At 36.0% G+C, this 16,888-nt stretch overlaps 1 pseudogene across 1 annotated transcript in view; it reads left to right on the plus strand.

The window, feature by feature from the left end:
• Positions 1 to 15,912, plus strand: part of LOC306883846 (E3 ubiquitin-protein ligase parkin-like) — a 132,474-nt pseudogene extending 116,562 nt beyond the window's left edge. The window contains exons 8-12 of the transcript in view: positions 1,350 to 1,411; positions 4,731 to 4,880; positions 14,113 to 14,199; positions 14,517 to 14,635; positions 15,775 to 15,912. The product of the transcript in view is annotated as an E3 ubiquitin-protein ligase parkin-like (transcript). The remainder of the gene's footprint in view (positions 1 to 1,349; positions 1,412 to 4,730; positions 4,881 to 14,112; positions 14,200 to 14,516; positions 14,636 to 15,774) is intronic.
• Positions 15,913 to 16,888: the final 976 nt, after the last annotated feature.

Raw genomic sequence — 16,888 nt, forward strand, 5'->3', positions numbered from 1 at the left:
TGTGTATGTCATCATCGAATGCAAGATTCAGAATGCAGAAGTAATGGATATAACTGATACGACACATTCCCTGCTTTTAATATCTGAAGTATTAATGCAACAGGACACAAGATCACTTAGAAAGATCTGTGAGGCAACTGTTCAATACTTATGCTCACATCAGATAGAGGGATGAAACTCTAAAAGTGCTGTTCTTTTTATTTGGTAAAACATCTATGTGTTGAATCATCCAATAATAAAATGTGACATTCTGTAGTTTTGTCTCATATTCATCTTTTAATCATATTTGTAAATGTCTTGACTCCACAGCCAACAGAGCAATTTTGTCTTTACTGTTCCAATATATATATATAATGCACACTAATTGACCTAGATACATAGTCATGGCGGGTCTGCAGTAGTCTATATTATTTCCTGTTGTATGTTTTATTTTCCTCCCCGCATGTTTCTGACTTTGATTGCACATTTGACATTAGCAAAACTGCTACATTGATTTTTTTTCTAATTAATAATAATAAAAGATCATGCCAAACTGCCTAATAAGATTTTATTTTGAGAATGTTAATGGCTTAAGAGGCTTTATTCTTCATTATGATATTATGACATTTACATAACCCTGACATTTTTGACTTCATGCCCACAACAATTAATAAATGAAAATGAATTTCAATTCAGAAATTATAAATGCCAAGTGGTGTGTTTATGTCATTGTCAATTGCCTTTTTGGTGTATTTTTGAAGAAATTAATCAATTTAGACCAAAAAAAAGACGAGTGTCATGTCATTGACCTGAATAACAAAGATGTATTCCTTGGATTTCACCAGTTTGACAAAACCAACACTAATTTACAATTTAACACTGAGCAGGATGAGATTTCACACTGCTTTCACACCGAAAGTAAAGATTCCTTGCAAACATGATTCTTAATGCAAACATTGCGTTCCTATAGATCTATTTAATCGGGAACAGAAATTAATCTAGTTTTTCTGGGTTTTACATCATTAGGTTTAAAAAAAAAACAACAACCTTACAAACCATGTGATTTGAAAAGATATGTTGCATTGGGATTTTCTTTGAACTCCAAAGTAATTTGAATGCTGTTCCAAACCTGCATGACTTTGTTTCTTACTCATCTCTTTGTCCATGCAATGAAAGTCAATGGGGTCCAATGTTATGTGAACCCCAAAATTCTTCATAATATTTTCTTTTATGTTCCATGGAAGAAAGAAAGCCAAGAGGTTTGGAATAAGTTCCGGGTGAACTATCTGCTTTTAACAGCTGTTTCAGCCCATTCTAACTCTATGCTTCTGACTGTATGCTTTTTTTCTTTTTTCTTTCTCTGTCTCCAGCCGGCTGTCCTGATTCGCTCATTAAAGAGGTCCATCATTTCCGAGTCCCGGGAGATGCGCAGGTAGGTTTGCACTCTGAGATCCGCAGGTTTCACTTACACACATGTACACTTCTAAGCAACCTTCCCTGTCCTGATCACGACTCATGAGAAATCCAAGTTCATCCTGATTGTACGATCGTCACATGCGAGATGCTCTTAATTTGCCCATCTGCGGTTCCCCCATGCCATTCACTGAACCCTCCAATCACAACAAAACCTCAGCTCCGTACCATCACACCAGCCATCCTTGCAGTGAGGAAACGGGTTCCTTTCGGCGTGTTTCTACATCCTTCCTCTTCACCAAGTTTTTGTCTTGGTACCAATTTTCACACCAATTGAAGCTGTTATGAGACACCTTTGCAAAGCACCATTAAGGATGTTTCTGTCGATATGCTTCCAAACATGTTGTTTTGTCAAGTGGCCTCTCCTGATATCTGTGTGCATCTTGTTCGTCTCACTCTCTCCTGTCCTGTTGGGACAGTGAGCTTGTGGGCCAGATGTCAAAACCAAATTTAAACTGAATGCATACTAGGTTATACTTATTTTTTTTAATGAAATATTCAGTAATTTTAATAAAGTAAACTTAAAAATACCTTTTATATTGTTAGTAATATTTCAAGATGAACACTTAGGGGACTGAAGTTACATTAATTGATTATTCATACATCATATTTTAGAAAAATCTGGCTTTTGAGGAACGTTTATTGCATTGCATTATATGTTTGCCCCACAGTAAAAACTACAGAGATTTGAATAAACAAAATTGATTACAAAAGCATTTAAATATCATTTTATAAAGGCATATTAGTGGAAGATATAGAGTGACAGCTGATATTTACTGTACTGCACTCTAAAAAACTTTTTTTATACACATACAAAATAATGCAACAAGTTTGAAATATGTACATTTTTGAAGAAAAGAGAGTCCTGGTTTACACATATATATATATATATATATATATATATATATATATATATATATATATATATATATATATATATATATACTGTAGCCCTGTAATTAGGTAACTTTTTCGCCTACGGTCTTAGGCCTACATTAGTTCTTCACTTTATTTGGAAAATCTAGTCTTTTTAGCATTAATAGTGAGTGAGTGAGTGAAATTACTGAAAATTAATAATACACAACCACTTGCAAACTAAGTTGTACACTCTGAAGTACTGCAGTATCTTTCACTTTTTCACTGTCAACAGCATACTAACATTTTTGTAAGTCCTTCAGGATTTAAAAAACAATAGAAACTACAACTAGACTTGGAAGAGGCTAAGAAATAGAGAATATTGACTTACAGTGACAGGAAGTAGTGTAAATCTGTGAATGAATGTTGCGTGTAGAGACACTGTGTAGGGACCATGTCAGTCAGAGCAGAGTTCGTTCATGGAGCTCTTTTCTGACGAGCTCAGAGAATATCCTCTGTGCTATATTTGGACACAAAATTTGTCCGATAGCATTTTATCAGTGCTATCCTTTCTTTGAGGAGCTCTACGTTTGGTCTAAACTTCTCTGTTTCCTCCTTCATTACACGCAGATGTTCCCTGATGCTTTGTTAATTTTCTTCCGCATCAACCTATTGGGGTAGTTAAATTGTTAAAAATGGGGACTGTCAATAAAATGTAAACCCCCCCCCCCCCCCCCCCCCCAAAAAAAAAAAAAAAAAAAACAATATAACAAAACTTGGAGTATAATGAAGAAAAGAAAGTGAAGTGTCATGTGGCCAAGTATGGTGACCCATACTTGGAATTCGTGCTCTGCATTTAACCCATCCAATGTGCACACACAGCAGTGAACACACACCCGGAGCAGTGGGCAGCCATTTATGCTGCGGCGCCCAGGGAGCATTTGGGGGTTCGGTGCCTTGCTCAAAGGTCTGACCTCAATCGGTTTGAAGGTGGAGAAAGCGCTGGACATTCACTCCCCCCACCTACAATTCCTGCCGGAGCTGAGACTCGAACCCGCGACCTTCGGGTTACAAGTCGACTCTCTATCCATTAGGCCATGACTTTAGGCCCCCAGTAGTGAAGTGAGGTGTGGACAAGTATGATAACCCATACTTGGAATTTGTGTTCTGCATTAATCCCATCCATTTGCAAACACAGTTAAAAAACTTAATGCCAGGCTTAATGACTTCTTTATGTACGACACTGGTGCTATATAGCACCTTAACCACCCCAAAGAGCCGCTGAAGAACCATACAGGGGCTTAACAGGTTCTTTATACGGTAGCGGTGCTATAAAGCACCTCAACCTCCCCAAAGAACCGCTGAAGAACCTTTTTTTTTAGAGTGTGTATATGCAGTTAATGTAAGTAGTCTGTTATACAGTTACAAAGATCTCATTGATTTACATTACAAGCAGAATTTCATCTTTTTGACCATGTAAATATCAGCAACCACACCAAATTGCATATTTTGGGCCTCTGAAGTTGAGTTGTTTTTCCTTCTCAAAGGATGACCTCTACTATATGAGTCATAAAAGACTGATGTTTCAAATATAATACTCAACCAAAGAAAACACACAAGTAAACTTTTTCTTTTTGCTCTAAGCTGTTACATTTACAGTTTTCCTCAATTGCTTTGGCACATTTTTCGAAAACTGTTTGCTCAAACATCACAACTCTATTGCATGTCTGCAAAATGTAGTAACTCACCCAAAATATTTCATTCATTCTTCAAAACCTAGTAATTGTGTCAGTGACCAAAATAAAGAGTTTTTTTTTAGCAATTTCATATTTGTTGTATGCAAAGTATTTCTACCTTTTTGTTAACAGACTGGTTTCTATACTACGCAAGAATGTCAGTTTTGCAAGCATATTATTTGATGTTTTCCTTTTGCTTAAAAGATTATGTGAGACATGATACATTTCAGTAAGCTATAAGCTTTTGAACCCGCGTTATTATTGCTTTAACCTGGACAGTCCTAAATTAATTGGCCGATGCATTGGAGCATCCCTACTTACTTTATTTAAAAGTATATCATTATACAGTGTTTGAACTTGGGTTTGACTTTGTTTGTGAAAATCTTTAACACACTTAAAGGGGTAGTTAGACCGAAAATAAAAATTGTTATCATTTGCTCACCCTCATGCCATTCCAAAATGGTATGGCATTCTTTCTTCTGTAGATCGTAAAAGAAGATATTTAGACAAATGTCTCAAGTGTTTTTTTTTTTTTTTATCCATTGCAGTGGAATATTTCTATATTTCCACAAGAGGAAGAAAGTCATACAGGATTGGAATGACATGAATGTGAGCAATTGTTGGGTCAGCTATCCTGTTTTAACATTACGAGGTTGTTTTTAGACTCAGTCCATCTCTGTTTTCCAGTATGAGCACTACCAGCGATACGCAGCGGAGGAGTGTGTTCTTCAGAAGGGTGGAGTTCTGTGTCCCGCTCCAGGATGTGGTGCTGGGCTACTTCCTGTGGATGATGGCAGGAGAGTCTTCTGTGAGTTGGGGAATGGACTCGGCTGTGGGGTAAGTCCTTCTCCACTCACCTCACAACAGCTTGCACTGTAATATGCAGAGACTGCTATCAGTAAGCCATTTGTAGATCAATTTCCCCAAACAGCATAAACACTGTTATGCTCTGTGGCACTATTAAAACACTGAAACTGAAAACTGTTTGTTTGTGAATCCCCACCAGCCTCAACAGTCATTATTTCTGCTATTACTCTATTCTGTGACACTAGTGGTGTAGAAATTACACACTTCAGCTTTAATATGTGTTGGGTTGAGTTTTGTATAGAGAGTTTTGTAACAGTCTGCATTTTTACAAACCTTTGACCAAGTATATCCCAGTTTGGGATGGCATTCATGTGTGAGAGGACTGTTTTTTTTTTCTTCCCTGCCCTCTATCGCTTGCATACTCCACTCATCCAATCACGGCACGATTAAGATGTAATTACCACACAATTTGCATGATGTTTTCTAATTAGCTAGTCGATTAAAGATTAGGGTGCAGTTCATCTGCCATTAGCGCTGACTGATTGCATGTTTGCAAACACAAACATCATTCCAGTGGGACGAAACCCTATATCTGTGCTTCTGTCTGTCTCTGTCAAAGGTGCAGCCTGCATCACAGAGTGCTGCCTGAAAGCCTTTTGTTGTCATGGACAGTGCTTTTGAGCTGTAGACAGGCATTAGACCTATATGTATTTGATTTATTACATTGGTTTTTGTATGTTTCACACAAAGCAGGGTTTTGGGACACAATTTTGGAAACTAGATTTCAAACAAAACAAAGCAAAAGCACGTTCACACTCATACGATTTTGTAAAACAAAAAAGCAGACTTTGCAGACTTGTAAGACTTTCAAAATAAAATATAAATAATTAACAAAACTACACTTTATGTGCAAATACCTATGAATGCTAATGAGATCTCAGGTAACCACATTGGTATAGTTTTAGCGTTAGATCGGTATAGTTTTAAGCAGTAACATAGTATAGGGATCATTGTATATTAGTCTAGGGACCAATTTTCACTATTAACTAGATGCTTATTAGCATGCCTATTATTATACACACTGGCTGTTTATTAGTACTTATAAAACACATATTCTGCATGACCATATTCTACATCCCTAACTTTACTAACTATTAATAAGCAGCAAATTTGGAGTTTATTGAGGCAAAAGTCATAGTTAATGATTTGTTAATAGTGAGAATTGGATCTTAAAATAAAGTGTGACCTTTTGAGCTGTATGTAGATGGGCATTAGACAGAGGTGTATTTGACTGAGCATCAATTCAGTTAATTATGTTGATATTGTATAAGTATTGATCTAAAGAAATAAAAATGAAAAACAGTTTTGGTAACAGAATTGCAAAACAAAAATTAATTAATTTTGCTGTTGAAAAACATTAGGCCACGACTGGGGGAAGTCGTGGCCTAATGGTTAAAGAGTCGGACTCGTAATCCAAAGGTTGTGGGTTCGAGTCTCGGGCCGGCAGGGATTGTAGGTGGGGGGAGTGAATGTCCAGCGCTCTCTCCACCCTCAATACCACGACTGAGGTGCCCTTGAGCAAGGCACCGAACCCCCAACTGCCCCCCGGGCGCCGCAGCATAAATGGCTGCCCACTGCTCCGGGTGTGTGTTCACGGTGTGTGTGTGTTCACTGCTGTGTGTGTGCACGTTGGATGGGTTAAATGCAGAGCACGAATTCCGAGTATGGGTCACCATACTTGGCAGTATGTCACTTCACTTCAAAACAAAACATACTGTAGTGGGCAAACTGTGTTTTGTTGTTGTTGCCGTTTTTTTTTTCCTAACGTGGTTTTGCACAATACTTTTTTAAAGAGTTTTTTATTATCATTTATTATTATTATTATTTTCAAAATAAAATACATTTGGCAACAAGATTTAAAAAAAAAAGAGGTGGGCAATTTTGTTTGATACATTTTTCAAAATAAAATAAATTAGGTAACAGGATTTCAAAGCATAACATGGTGGCCAAATTTTATTATCTTTCTTTCTTTTTTGTTGTTTTGTTTAGTGCTGCCAAATGATTAATCGCATCCAAAATAAAAGTTTTTATTTCCATAATATGTGTTTGTATACTCTGTATACTTATTCTGTATATATAAATGCACACACATGCATGTATATATTTAAGAAAAAAAATATGTTTATATAATAAATATATTTATATATATAATATAAAATATATAAGTATAAATATATATACATGTAAAAAAAATCTAAATATATACTGTATGCATGTGTATTTATATATACGTAATATATATTAACAGTACACAGACATATATTATGTAAACAAAAACTTTTATTTTGGATGCGATTAATCACAATTAATCGTTTGACAGCACTAGTTCTGATAAATTTGATCAGATTTTGAGACTTGTCAAAATAAAATAAATTTTGTAACTGGATTCCAAAATAAAATGCGTGGCCAAAAAATATTTTCTTTTTTTTTTTAATCTCGCTTTTGCGAAATACTTTAAGCTTTTCAAAATAAGCTACATTTGATAACAGGATCTCAGCACAAAACATGTGGTGTGATTCATAGATACATATATACATAGATGCCTCGTTAGCGGCTGTTTGTATGTGCTGCTATACGTATCCATCGACCATATTGGATTCTTCATGTGATTCCAGACAGACTGGAAGATGATGAGATCCGATCTCTGAGGAGCACTGGCTGTTGTTAGACTCCTTGTGCAAACAAAAATCTCACTGGATTATTACAAATAATGGCAAAATGAATGTTTGGAAATGTAAACAGATTTTTCCTACTGACACACTACAGCAAAAGATCGAAATAACTGACTTTAAGCCATTTTTGCTGGTGAAAATACTAATGGCCTAAGACTTTTGCACATTATAATTTCTTCTAATGCATTTTTGATAATAAGATCACATTGGCTAATGGTTATGCACTGGTGTACTTTCAGCTTTGATTTCATAATCCTTCTCTCTTGTTGGTGGATTGGAGTGTATTTTTGTGTTTGTTCATAAGTTGGGAATTTGGAGAGCTCGTCCCTTATCTTCTAACCATACCTGCTTTTACAGAATCAGTGTGAGAGGAAAAATGTGTGTCCGGTTTCTGACAGTGACGGCGCGGTCAGCGCCGCGTCTGTGAGCCGCAGATAAAGGCTTTATTGGAGTTGGCGTTAATGAACCATTGGCACCAGCACACACACATATACCAACGATGGCACATAAAAACACTGACACAAAAAGCAGGCAGTTTTTACACGCTCTGGACCTGAGGGACACCTCACAAACCTACCTGTCCTACTTCGCTTACAGAAAAATCAATATATCCCCTCTCTATATCTCCTCTGCCATTTTATACAGCCTTCGTCTCTTTTGTTTGGGGGTTTAGGGGCCCTGTATCAGCACTGTGTGTTGAATACTAGAGTTGATCTCGTTGTAAGCTGCTGGCAATAGAGCAATTTCTGGTTTTAGCGTGTATGACTTCAGGAGGGTTTGTTGCTGTGGTTTGTGTGTACAATAAGTGTGAACTATCAGCTTTCAGCATCATGAGAAGCAAGATTAGCTCACCGGTCTCAAGTGATAGAGAAAAATCTGGCAACCTTGGCGAAGGAAGTGCCGTGCTGTACTAATTGAGTTACTGAAACAAGAGCTAAAATAAAAAAACATGGAAATAAAACAGATTATGGGAGTATGATTTACAGTAAAATACAATTTTAGTTTTTCTACTTTAAAATTTCACATTTAATTAAATGTGTTACTTGCTTTTTCTTTGTCTTTTGTGTGTGTTTTTTTTTTTTTGAGTAAAAATTATTTCAAAGTAAATTCTACAATAGATTTGTTTCTATGTATATTAATCCACTGCATATTAACAATGATGAATTGAAATGTTTTTCTTTTTATATGCTGTACAAATGATAACAGATAAAATATGTTTCTTTATATCGAGTCTTTATATGGATCGCAGAACGAACCCAAAGAAGAGGGGGGGGGGCTTCGATTCTGAAAACAAAACATTATACAACCAAACAAAATATGTAGGCTAATTTGAGTTTCTGACTAAATGTTTTATTTAATGTTATAAAGGGGTCTATTTAAAAATATTAATTTAAATGAAATTATGCCATGTGCGCTGCTCTCTCTGGATCAAGGGTTTAAATATTCCGATGTGATTTCAAAGGTTTAACTGACAAAGCGGAATCATCATTTAGGAATAAGATTGTGTGTTTGAATCGCGATCGCAATCTTTTAATGATTTCTCGTGCATATATATGAGCCTATATAGCCTATGTATTTTTGTGGTCTGTCATATTTGTAACAGACCTCAAAAGTAACCCGGGCGCCCACCCCACACCCCCTCCCGCTTCCACTTCTGCGACCCATGCATCTTTATACCTTAATTCATGCTAAATCGACCCTGTTACTTATACGGAAGAGTAGGGCCAAGCAATAAAAAAAAAATAATAAAACCATCTTGAGATTAAAGTTGTTAAATTTTGAGAAAAAAGTCGTTACACTTTGAGAAAAATGTCAAAATAAAATGCTGAGAATAAACTTGTTAAATTACGAGAAAAGTCGTTACATTTCAAGGAAATGTCATAAAATTTCGAGAAAAAAAGTCGTTACATTTCGAGAAAATTTTGACAATAAACTCGTTAAATTTTACGATTAAAAACTCCAACTAAAAAAAGAAAAAGTCGAATAAAAATGCGGAGAATAAACACACTTGTGTCAGGTTCATTTCATCTTATTGGAGAGCATCAAACAGCGGCTGGAGAGTAATGAACATGGGTGTAGCATATGATGTGATCGACCATGGATCGAATCCGTCTTTTGCCGAACTCGCTTTTCTGATCACATTGGAAAAGTGGAAATCAAGCGCAGCACTGCTTCATCTGCCTTTAAACTAGTTTAAATCACCACAGAATCTGTGGTTTGTATCGGAGAGCTCTGCTCCAAACTCCAGTGCTTCTCACAGCGCTGTTTAGTGGTCGTCTGATCGAGACCTGCGAGTAAACGCATTTGTTCTGAGCAGGGGTGGACTGGGACAAAATTTCAGGCCGGGAAATCTGACACTCATCTAGGCCATCCCATACACCCACAACAAATTTTGAAACCGTGGACAACAATATTTTTTTGTATGGCCATCATCATCACATAAAAAAAGTTTCAATTCCTAGGCTGGGGCCACGCAAAATAATTAAGTTATCTCTTGAACTTCCATTTCCCTTTTTAGTCTTTTCATTTTCCCTCTCTTATGTGTGGGTTCACCTTTTCACTGATTTTCTTGTAGCCTACCTGCCACTTTTTCAACACGTCTCCACCTTTTTGCAAAACAACCACCTCATTGTAATTTGTTTGCACATAGTATAGACCTACATTTGTTTTAGAAAAACTGAAGTATTACATTAGGACCGTGTTCTTGTTTTATCATGCCTAAATGTCAAAATTAGTAGAATAATAGCTAAATCTTTAATATATCTTCATAGGAAAACCTTAAAACATGTTTTTGCATTATCATGGGTCATGTTTTGTCCTAAGGAAAATTAACCATGGTATTATTAAGCCTATGGTAAAAGTATAGTACCCATGTTTTTTGGCATATTGATTACCATTTGTATAACCAGAGTTTTACAACAAATACTATGGAGAAACTATATAGTGTAGCAACCCCATTGTTAATTTGTGGTATATTTGCAACCCCATTTTCCTGAAATACACTGAAAAAAATGGTGTAGAAGTTGCTAGTGCATTTCACAAATTATTACAAGGAAACAGCAAGTAACACTAACTTTTGCTGATATATAAACATTTTATTTTATATTTTATTTCATTTTTAAACATTTTTTACTACACACCACATTTTGTAGTAGACTAAAAATGTAAATAAAAAATACATTAAAGTAAAATTAAACAAAATAAAACTTAAATTGTACCTAAATCTAAGATGGACAATATTCTCTGGAGGTTTAGCATCTTCTTTTCACTCCTCTTTTCAATTTTTTCCAAAACCTTGACTTCATGTTTCAAAGTTCCAAGCCCTATTTTGTGCCCTAATTGTGGGAAATGTCAGGTAACTAGATGAAGCGTGTTTTTTAAAAATGGCATGTTTTTGGGTGGTTGCGGAGTGAGAAGCTGTTCGGTACAATCTGTCTGTTCTCTCATTGTGTCTCTGGCTCTGTTCTTTCTCTCGCGCTGTGTTTAGAGCGGCTCTGAGTGCTGGGGACAGTGAGCCAGGTGTCAGAAAGATGCTATTATTGCCTTGAAGCCGTACATTTGGGTCAGGGCTGTGAGCGTGTGTTTGTGAGAGAGAGATCAGTCTGGCAGATGATCAGAGAAGTCTCTCTCTCTAAGAGCTCTTTCAGCGTTTCACTCTGACGTTCTTATTTAACACACATCAGACTGCCACTGTCAGATCCTGTCTAAGTCTACACACACACACACACACGCACGCAAACAGAGTTGACTGCATTTATAAATGCTGGAGCATAGATCATAGCATCCTATAGCACAGTCCCCACAATGCTTTGTTCGTGTGCAGAATGTAAAACTGACAACATCCATTACAAAATGTTCTCTATAAATCAGTTATGTTGTAAACTTTTTGCATTAGGTTTTTCTACATTTCTGTACACTAATCAACTTTCAAAATTCAGCACTTTCTGCTGATAATAAGGAAAATAAAATAAAGCAATAACATAAAATGACACTATCAGTAATTAATCCCACCAAGGCTGCATTTATTTGATAAATAAATACAGTAAGATTGTGAAATATTATTACAATTTCCAATAATTATTTTCTATTGTAATATTTTTGTACATTTATAACCTATCTATCTATCTATCTATCTATCTATCTATCTATCTATCTATCTATCTATCTATCTATCTATCTATCTATCTATCTATCTATCTATCTATCTATCTATCTATCTCTATACGTGTGTGTGTGTATATATATATATATATATATATACACAAACACACACACATTATACATTCATACATACACATATATATATATATATATATATATATATATATATATATATATATATATATATATATATATATATATATATATATGTGTGTATGTATAATATGTGTGTGCATGTGTGCGTGTGTGTGTGTGTGTGTGTGTAGGTATATTAATGTATATAATTTATTTCACAAAGAAACCAGGGGGAAAAAAAACATTAATTAAAAAAAAACAACAACATATATATATACAGTATATATATATATATATATATATATATATATATATATATATATATATATATATATATATATATATTATATAATATTTCTTTAATGCAACAAATCAGCATTTTGAATGATTTCCAAAGGATCATGTGAAGTTTTAAAATAAAATTCTTAATAATAATAATAATAAAAAAATCACTATATACTAATACTGTGTAGCAATTACTTCTGATGTAAACTAAATAAAAAATAATAACAAATAAATTAACAACACTATCAGTGCAAATGTACAGATGACAGTGTTTTCCCCTGGTAATCTACCATTATTTAATGAATTAATTAAAATAATAAATCCTAAGAAAATATGTAAACATTCTTAAAAATGTCTAAAATTAAATAGTGAATTTCCCTAGTTTAAGAAATATTTAATCACCTAGAAATTGCTTTTTTTTTTTTTTTTTTTTAAATCCCTATTCAGTTGATGACGATTGGTTGAAAAAGTTATGGAAATTCATAAACCAAAAGGTTTACGGTCCTATACTTAGCCCATAAGACAAACACATACTGGAGGAGTGATTGACGCTGAGCTTTGTGAACGGCATGCGTTCTGATTCTTCACATATTCCCATGTTGAAATACATATTAGAGATGAGACCTGACTTAACAATTCAAATATCACATTGCTCAAAAAGTAAAGACAGCGCAACACTTTGTTCAGGACTGCAAAGGGGCATTAATTTCACACTAAGAAGGGTTTCACACTGTTCCACGCTCTGCATCAAACACATCCTTCCTGTCTCTCACGCCGCAGAAAATGACAGCGCTGGAGAAGGACACCAACCATGTGGGTAATAAACATGAATGGTGGCACATCTGAGAGAGGACAAATGAGAACAGGGCTGAAAAAAGTAGAAAGAAGTGGCTGTCAAAAGAACTCTGTTTTCTCATCATTACTGAGGATGGGGAAAACAAAGAAGCATCTGTCTCTAGACCTTGAGAGGAGGATCTGTCATGAGCAGCAGAAATATTAAAGCAAAAAAATGATGTGATGCTTCCCTACTTCGCAGTCTGGATCTCTGAAGAAATACTAAAGCAGTGGAGCTTCAAAAGAGCTGTAGAGGAAGAGTATGCTAAACCACTGAGTAATACTTCCTCATTTAAAACGCTCGCCGACAGGAATGGAGAAAGGCTGCCCCCTTGTGTGTGTTTTGGATGCTGCATGAATATGCATTTGTGCTACTTGCATCATAAAATGTATCAAGCAGTGTCAGACCACTCGAAAACACCACAGAGCCGAAGTGTGAACAGTTTTTACGAATTTCAACCTTTGATAAGTGGCTTACTTATAGTCAGTGTGTTGTACTGCTCCGGGTGTGTGTTCACGGTGTGTGTGTGTTCACTGCTGTGTGTGTGCATGGTGTGTGTGTGTTCACTGCTGTGTGTGTGCACATTGGATGGATTAAATGCAGAGCACGAATTCCGAGTATGGGTCACCATACTTGGCCGTATGTCACTTCACTCACTCACTTAACTAAAACTACAACTATTAAACCATTTATATACATACATACATACATCTCTTTAGCTATCAATCTTTTAATATTTGACCAGACTGCTAAAGGTAAAAGTGCACATAATTAATGAAAAGTAGCCATTAAGACAACACTTCACTTTAAGCCTTTATATATAAAGCAATATAAAAGAATTTGAATGCATTAATTTATATATTGTATTAGCATGAGCTTAGTTATAATACGTATATATTCAGTATTACACCTTTAGAAAGTGCAATGCATGAAAACACACGGCTAACATCTCATTTCAGATGTAACATGGACTCTGCAAATAGATTTAAGAACTATTTATGAAAAGATGTAATGCCTTTCAGCATACATTATGGATATCTATATAGTGCATTATACATAAAGGCTTCACATTTAAGTGTTACCATAATTATAAAATGCTAAATAACATACACTTTACTATTAACAAGCTGTGGCTTGTAGCGGCCAGTAGTAAGTGGTTTGCTGTTTATGTCAGTTTGTGTTTTGCAGGGACTGTAAGGCAGAGTATCACAAGGGCCCCTGCAGACAGAGGACAGACACAGTAACAGGAAGTGCCCTACAGGTGAGGACTTCACACTTTTAATATTAGTTCATCTCATATGCATGGACACGATTCAATTTATGTTGGCTAGATATCATCAGTCATCCCACAAGGTGAAAATCTGCTTAAATATTCTCGAGCGACCCAGACATTCTAGTCGTAATGGTGCCAGTGCAGGACAATGCCTACAAGCCATTCACAAATCACCTGATTCATAAAAGAATCATATAAGAGAGGAATTTTAAAGCTCTTTAAGATCAAATCTGGTCTTTCTCACTGTGCTGCGTTTGATCCCTGCTGTGTGTGTGCGTGTGTGCGTGTGTGTGTGTGTGTTTCAGGGTTATATTGTAGATGAAGAGGCAGCTCTTCGTGCACGCTGGGAACAGGCCTCACAGGAGACTATAGACGAAACCACTCACCCCTGCCCCAAATGCCAAATTCCTGTGGAAAAAAAATGGTTTGAATGTTTTTCTACCTTTATCTAGTTTGTCAAGTACTATTAGTAAAGGGCTTTAATTAGACTAGATTAGATTTTAAAATAGTCTAATTTTTTTATTACATGATTGCATAATATTGACACAATGGCGGTCAATTATTCATAAATACAAAGTTCTTGCATGAAACTCTAGATGGCACAGTCCGATAGGTCTAACTCAATCTGACATAATGACATCATTATTACATGGCACAGCTGATTGGTTCTCTCCTGTATCGGTAGTCAGTGAGCTCGCTGCTCAACATTCAAATATATGACTAGTGCTTGCTTTAGCAGTTTGCAGCATGCTTCAGAAACCCTCCACCTTCCCCAGCTCCACCTGTATAGATCGGCTACAAGGTGATCATGTATGCTATATATGTGCAGCAGCAGTATTTCTTACATGCTCATAGCAGCATGTCTGTGGATGTATTGGCAGTAGCAAGTCTCGGTACTTGCTGTACCACAGCATCAGTTTAGCAGATCTATTCCGCCAAGACCAAGCACATTAACAGTGTCATGTACATTACCATGCAAATCACTCCGAGAGTTGTCATAAAGGCCCCGATATACTTCAAACGAAATCGTAGAACAAACTGATATAACGTCATTTCGAACAAAATCAGGCTGAAACAAAGTTAATTTTGAGTTCGTTTCAGCAGTTCGAAACAGCTCACCAAAGCAAACTTTTTGGGGGAGTTCGTTTTGGGTCCTAAACACCTTTGAGCTACCATTGGTCCGTGGTGATTACGCAATCGCACAAAAAAAAAAAAAAATCGCACAATTCTTTTTTCCCCCGGTTCATTTCTCATTCAACGGAGGTCAGGCTGGAGAACAACATCTCCAAGTCACTAGCAACATAAATACACTGTCGAATAGCTGAGCTGCCACAAATATATCCGCACCTGTACGATTGCTCGCGGACAGACAAAGATTCAGAGAAATCATTTAATTCCTAGAAAGAAATTGCAATGAATCTTGGTGTCGACGACCCGGAGTTATGCAAAAAGCAACGTAGAGAAACATCAGATGCAAGTTTTTCAAAGCCATGAAGCAAGTACCAAATACATGTCTTTCTCTTTTTACACATTTAACGTCGGCACTGATCACCTATAAAAAAGAAACACTTTTGGACATTGGAAACCGCTACACTAACCTGTTCCAGGACACATAATCCACGAATCCATCATGGCCACTGGAGATTCTTCGGAACGTGGAGATAAACAATAACCCCCCGAGGCGAAGGATCAAGAAACACCGCGGGAAGCTCGCTGGCATTCGAGACAGACTCAGGAAAAGGGCTCATAATCCTCCTCTTCCGAGCATTCTGCTCACAAATGTCCAATCCTTGGAGAATAAGATGTTCTTACTTACTGCTGGTTATACTCTGTATAATTGTGTATGTGACAAATAAAAATCTTGAATCTTGAAACAATAAATGAAATGTCAAAAGAACATACAATAATAAACCTTAGTTTTTATCAAAGTATGACAACACCTAAAATACAAAAGCGTGTAATAATTTATCCAGTTTAATAAAAGTCCTAGATACACCTTCATTGCATCGTTGTTGTCTTTAGGGCATTCGCGCGAGCGTCGCGACACGTTTATGTTAATCTACACCCCGCCTCCAGCAGCGCGGGGGTGTTGGAATGTTTGAAGACAGTATACCGTCGCTCAGCCTTTTCAAACTTCTTTTTGCCCCCAAACGAAGAATGTATATGTGGAATACGTAGAATATGTGTTTGAATCAGTCTTCCTGATTTATGGAATTTAAAAACGCATTTGCATGTTCACGGTCAATTAATGGTCACATGACATGCAGGTAAATATTTCATCTATTTCCTCTATTTCGATTTATTTTATTATTTTTTTTTTTTTAATCTTACATTTTTGTGATTTAAAGTGACAGTTGAACACAAAAGAAGATATCAGCCAAACAGTTGACTGTATTCATTGACGTCCATATTATTTATATATTTTATTTTTCCCCCATACTATGGAAGTCAATGGCTACTGTCCACTGGTTACCAACAATCTTCAAAATATCTTCTTTTGTGTTCAACAGAAAAAAGAAACTCATACAGGTTTGGATCAACATGAGGATGAGTAAATGATGATAATTTTTGGGTGAACTGTCCCTTTAAATGAGTGTTAGCATTTTATCAACATACGTACCCCTGCAGTTCCTTCATGAACTTGGGAAACCCTGACAAAATGTCATGTTTAATGCAA

This window comes from Barbus barbus (genome assembly GCF_936440315.1).
Source record: "Barbus barbus genome assembly, chromosome: 18".
Classification (NCBI taxonomy): Eukaryota; Metazoa; Chordata; class Actinopteri; order Cypriniformes; family Cyprinidae; genus Barbus; species Barbus barbus.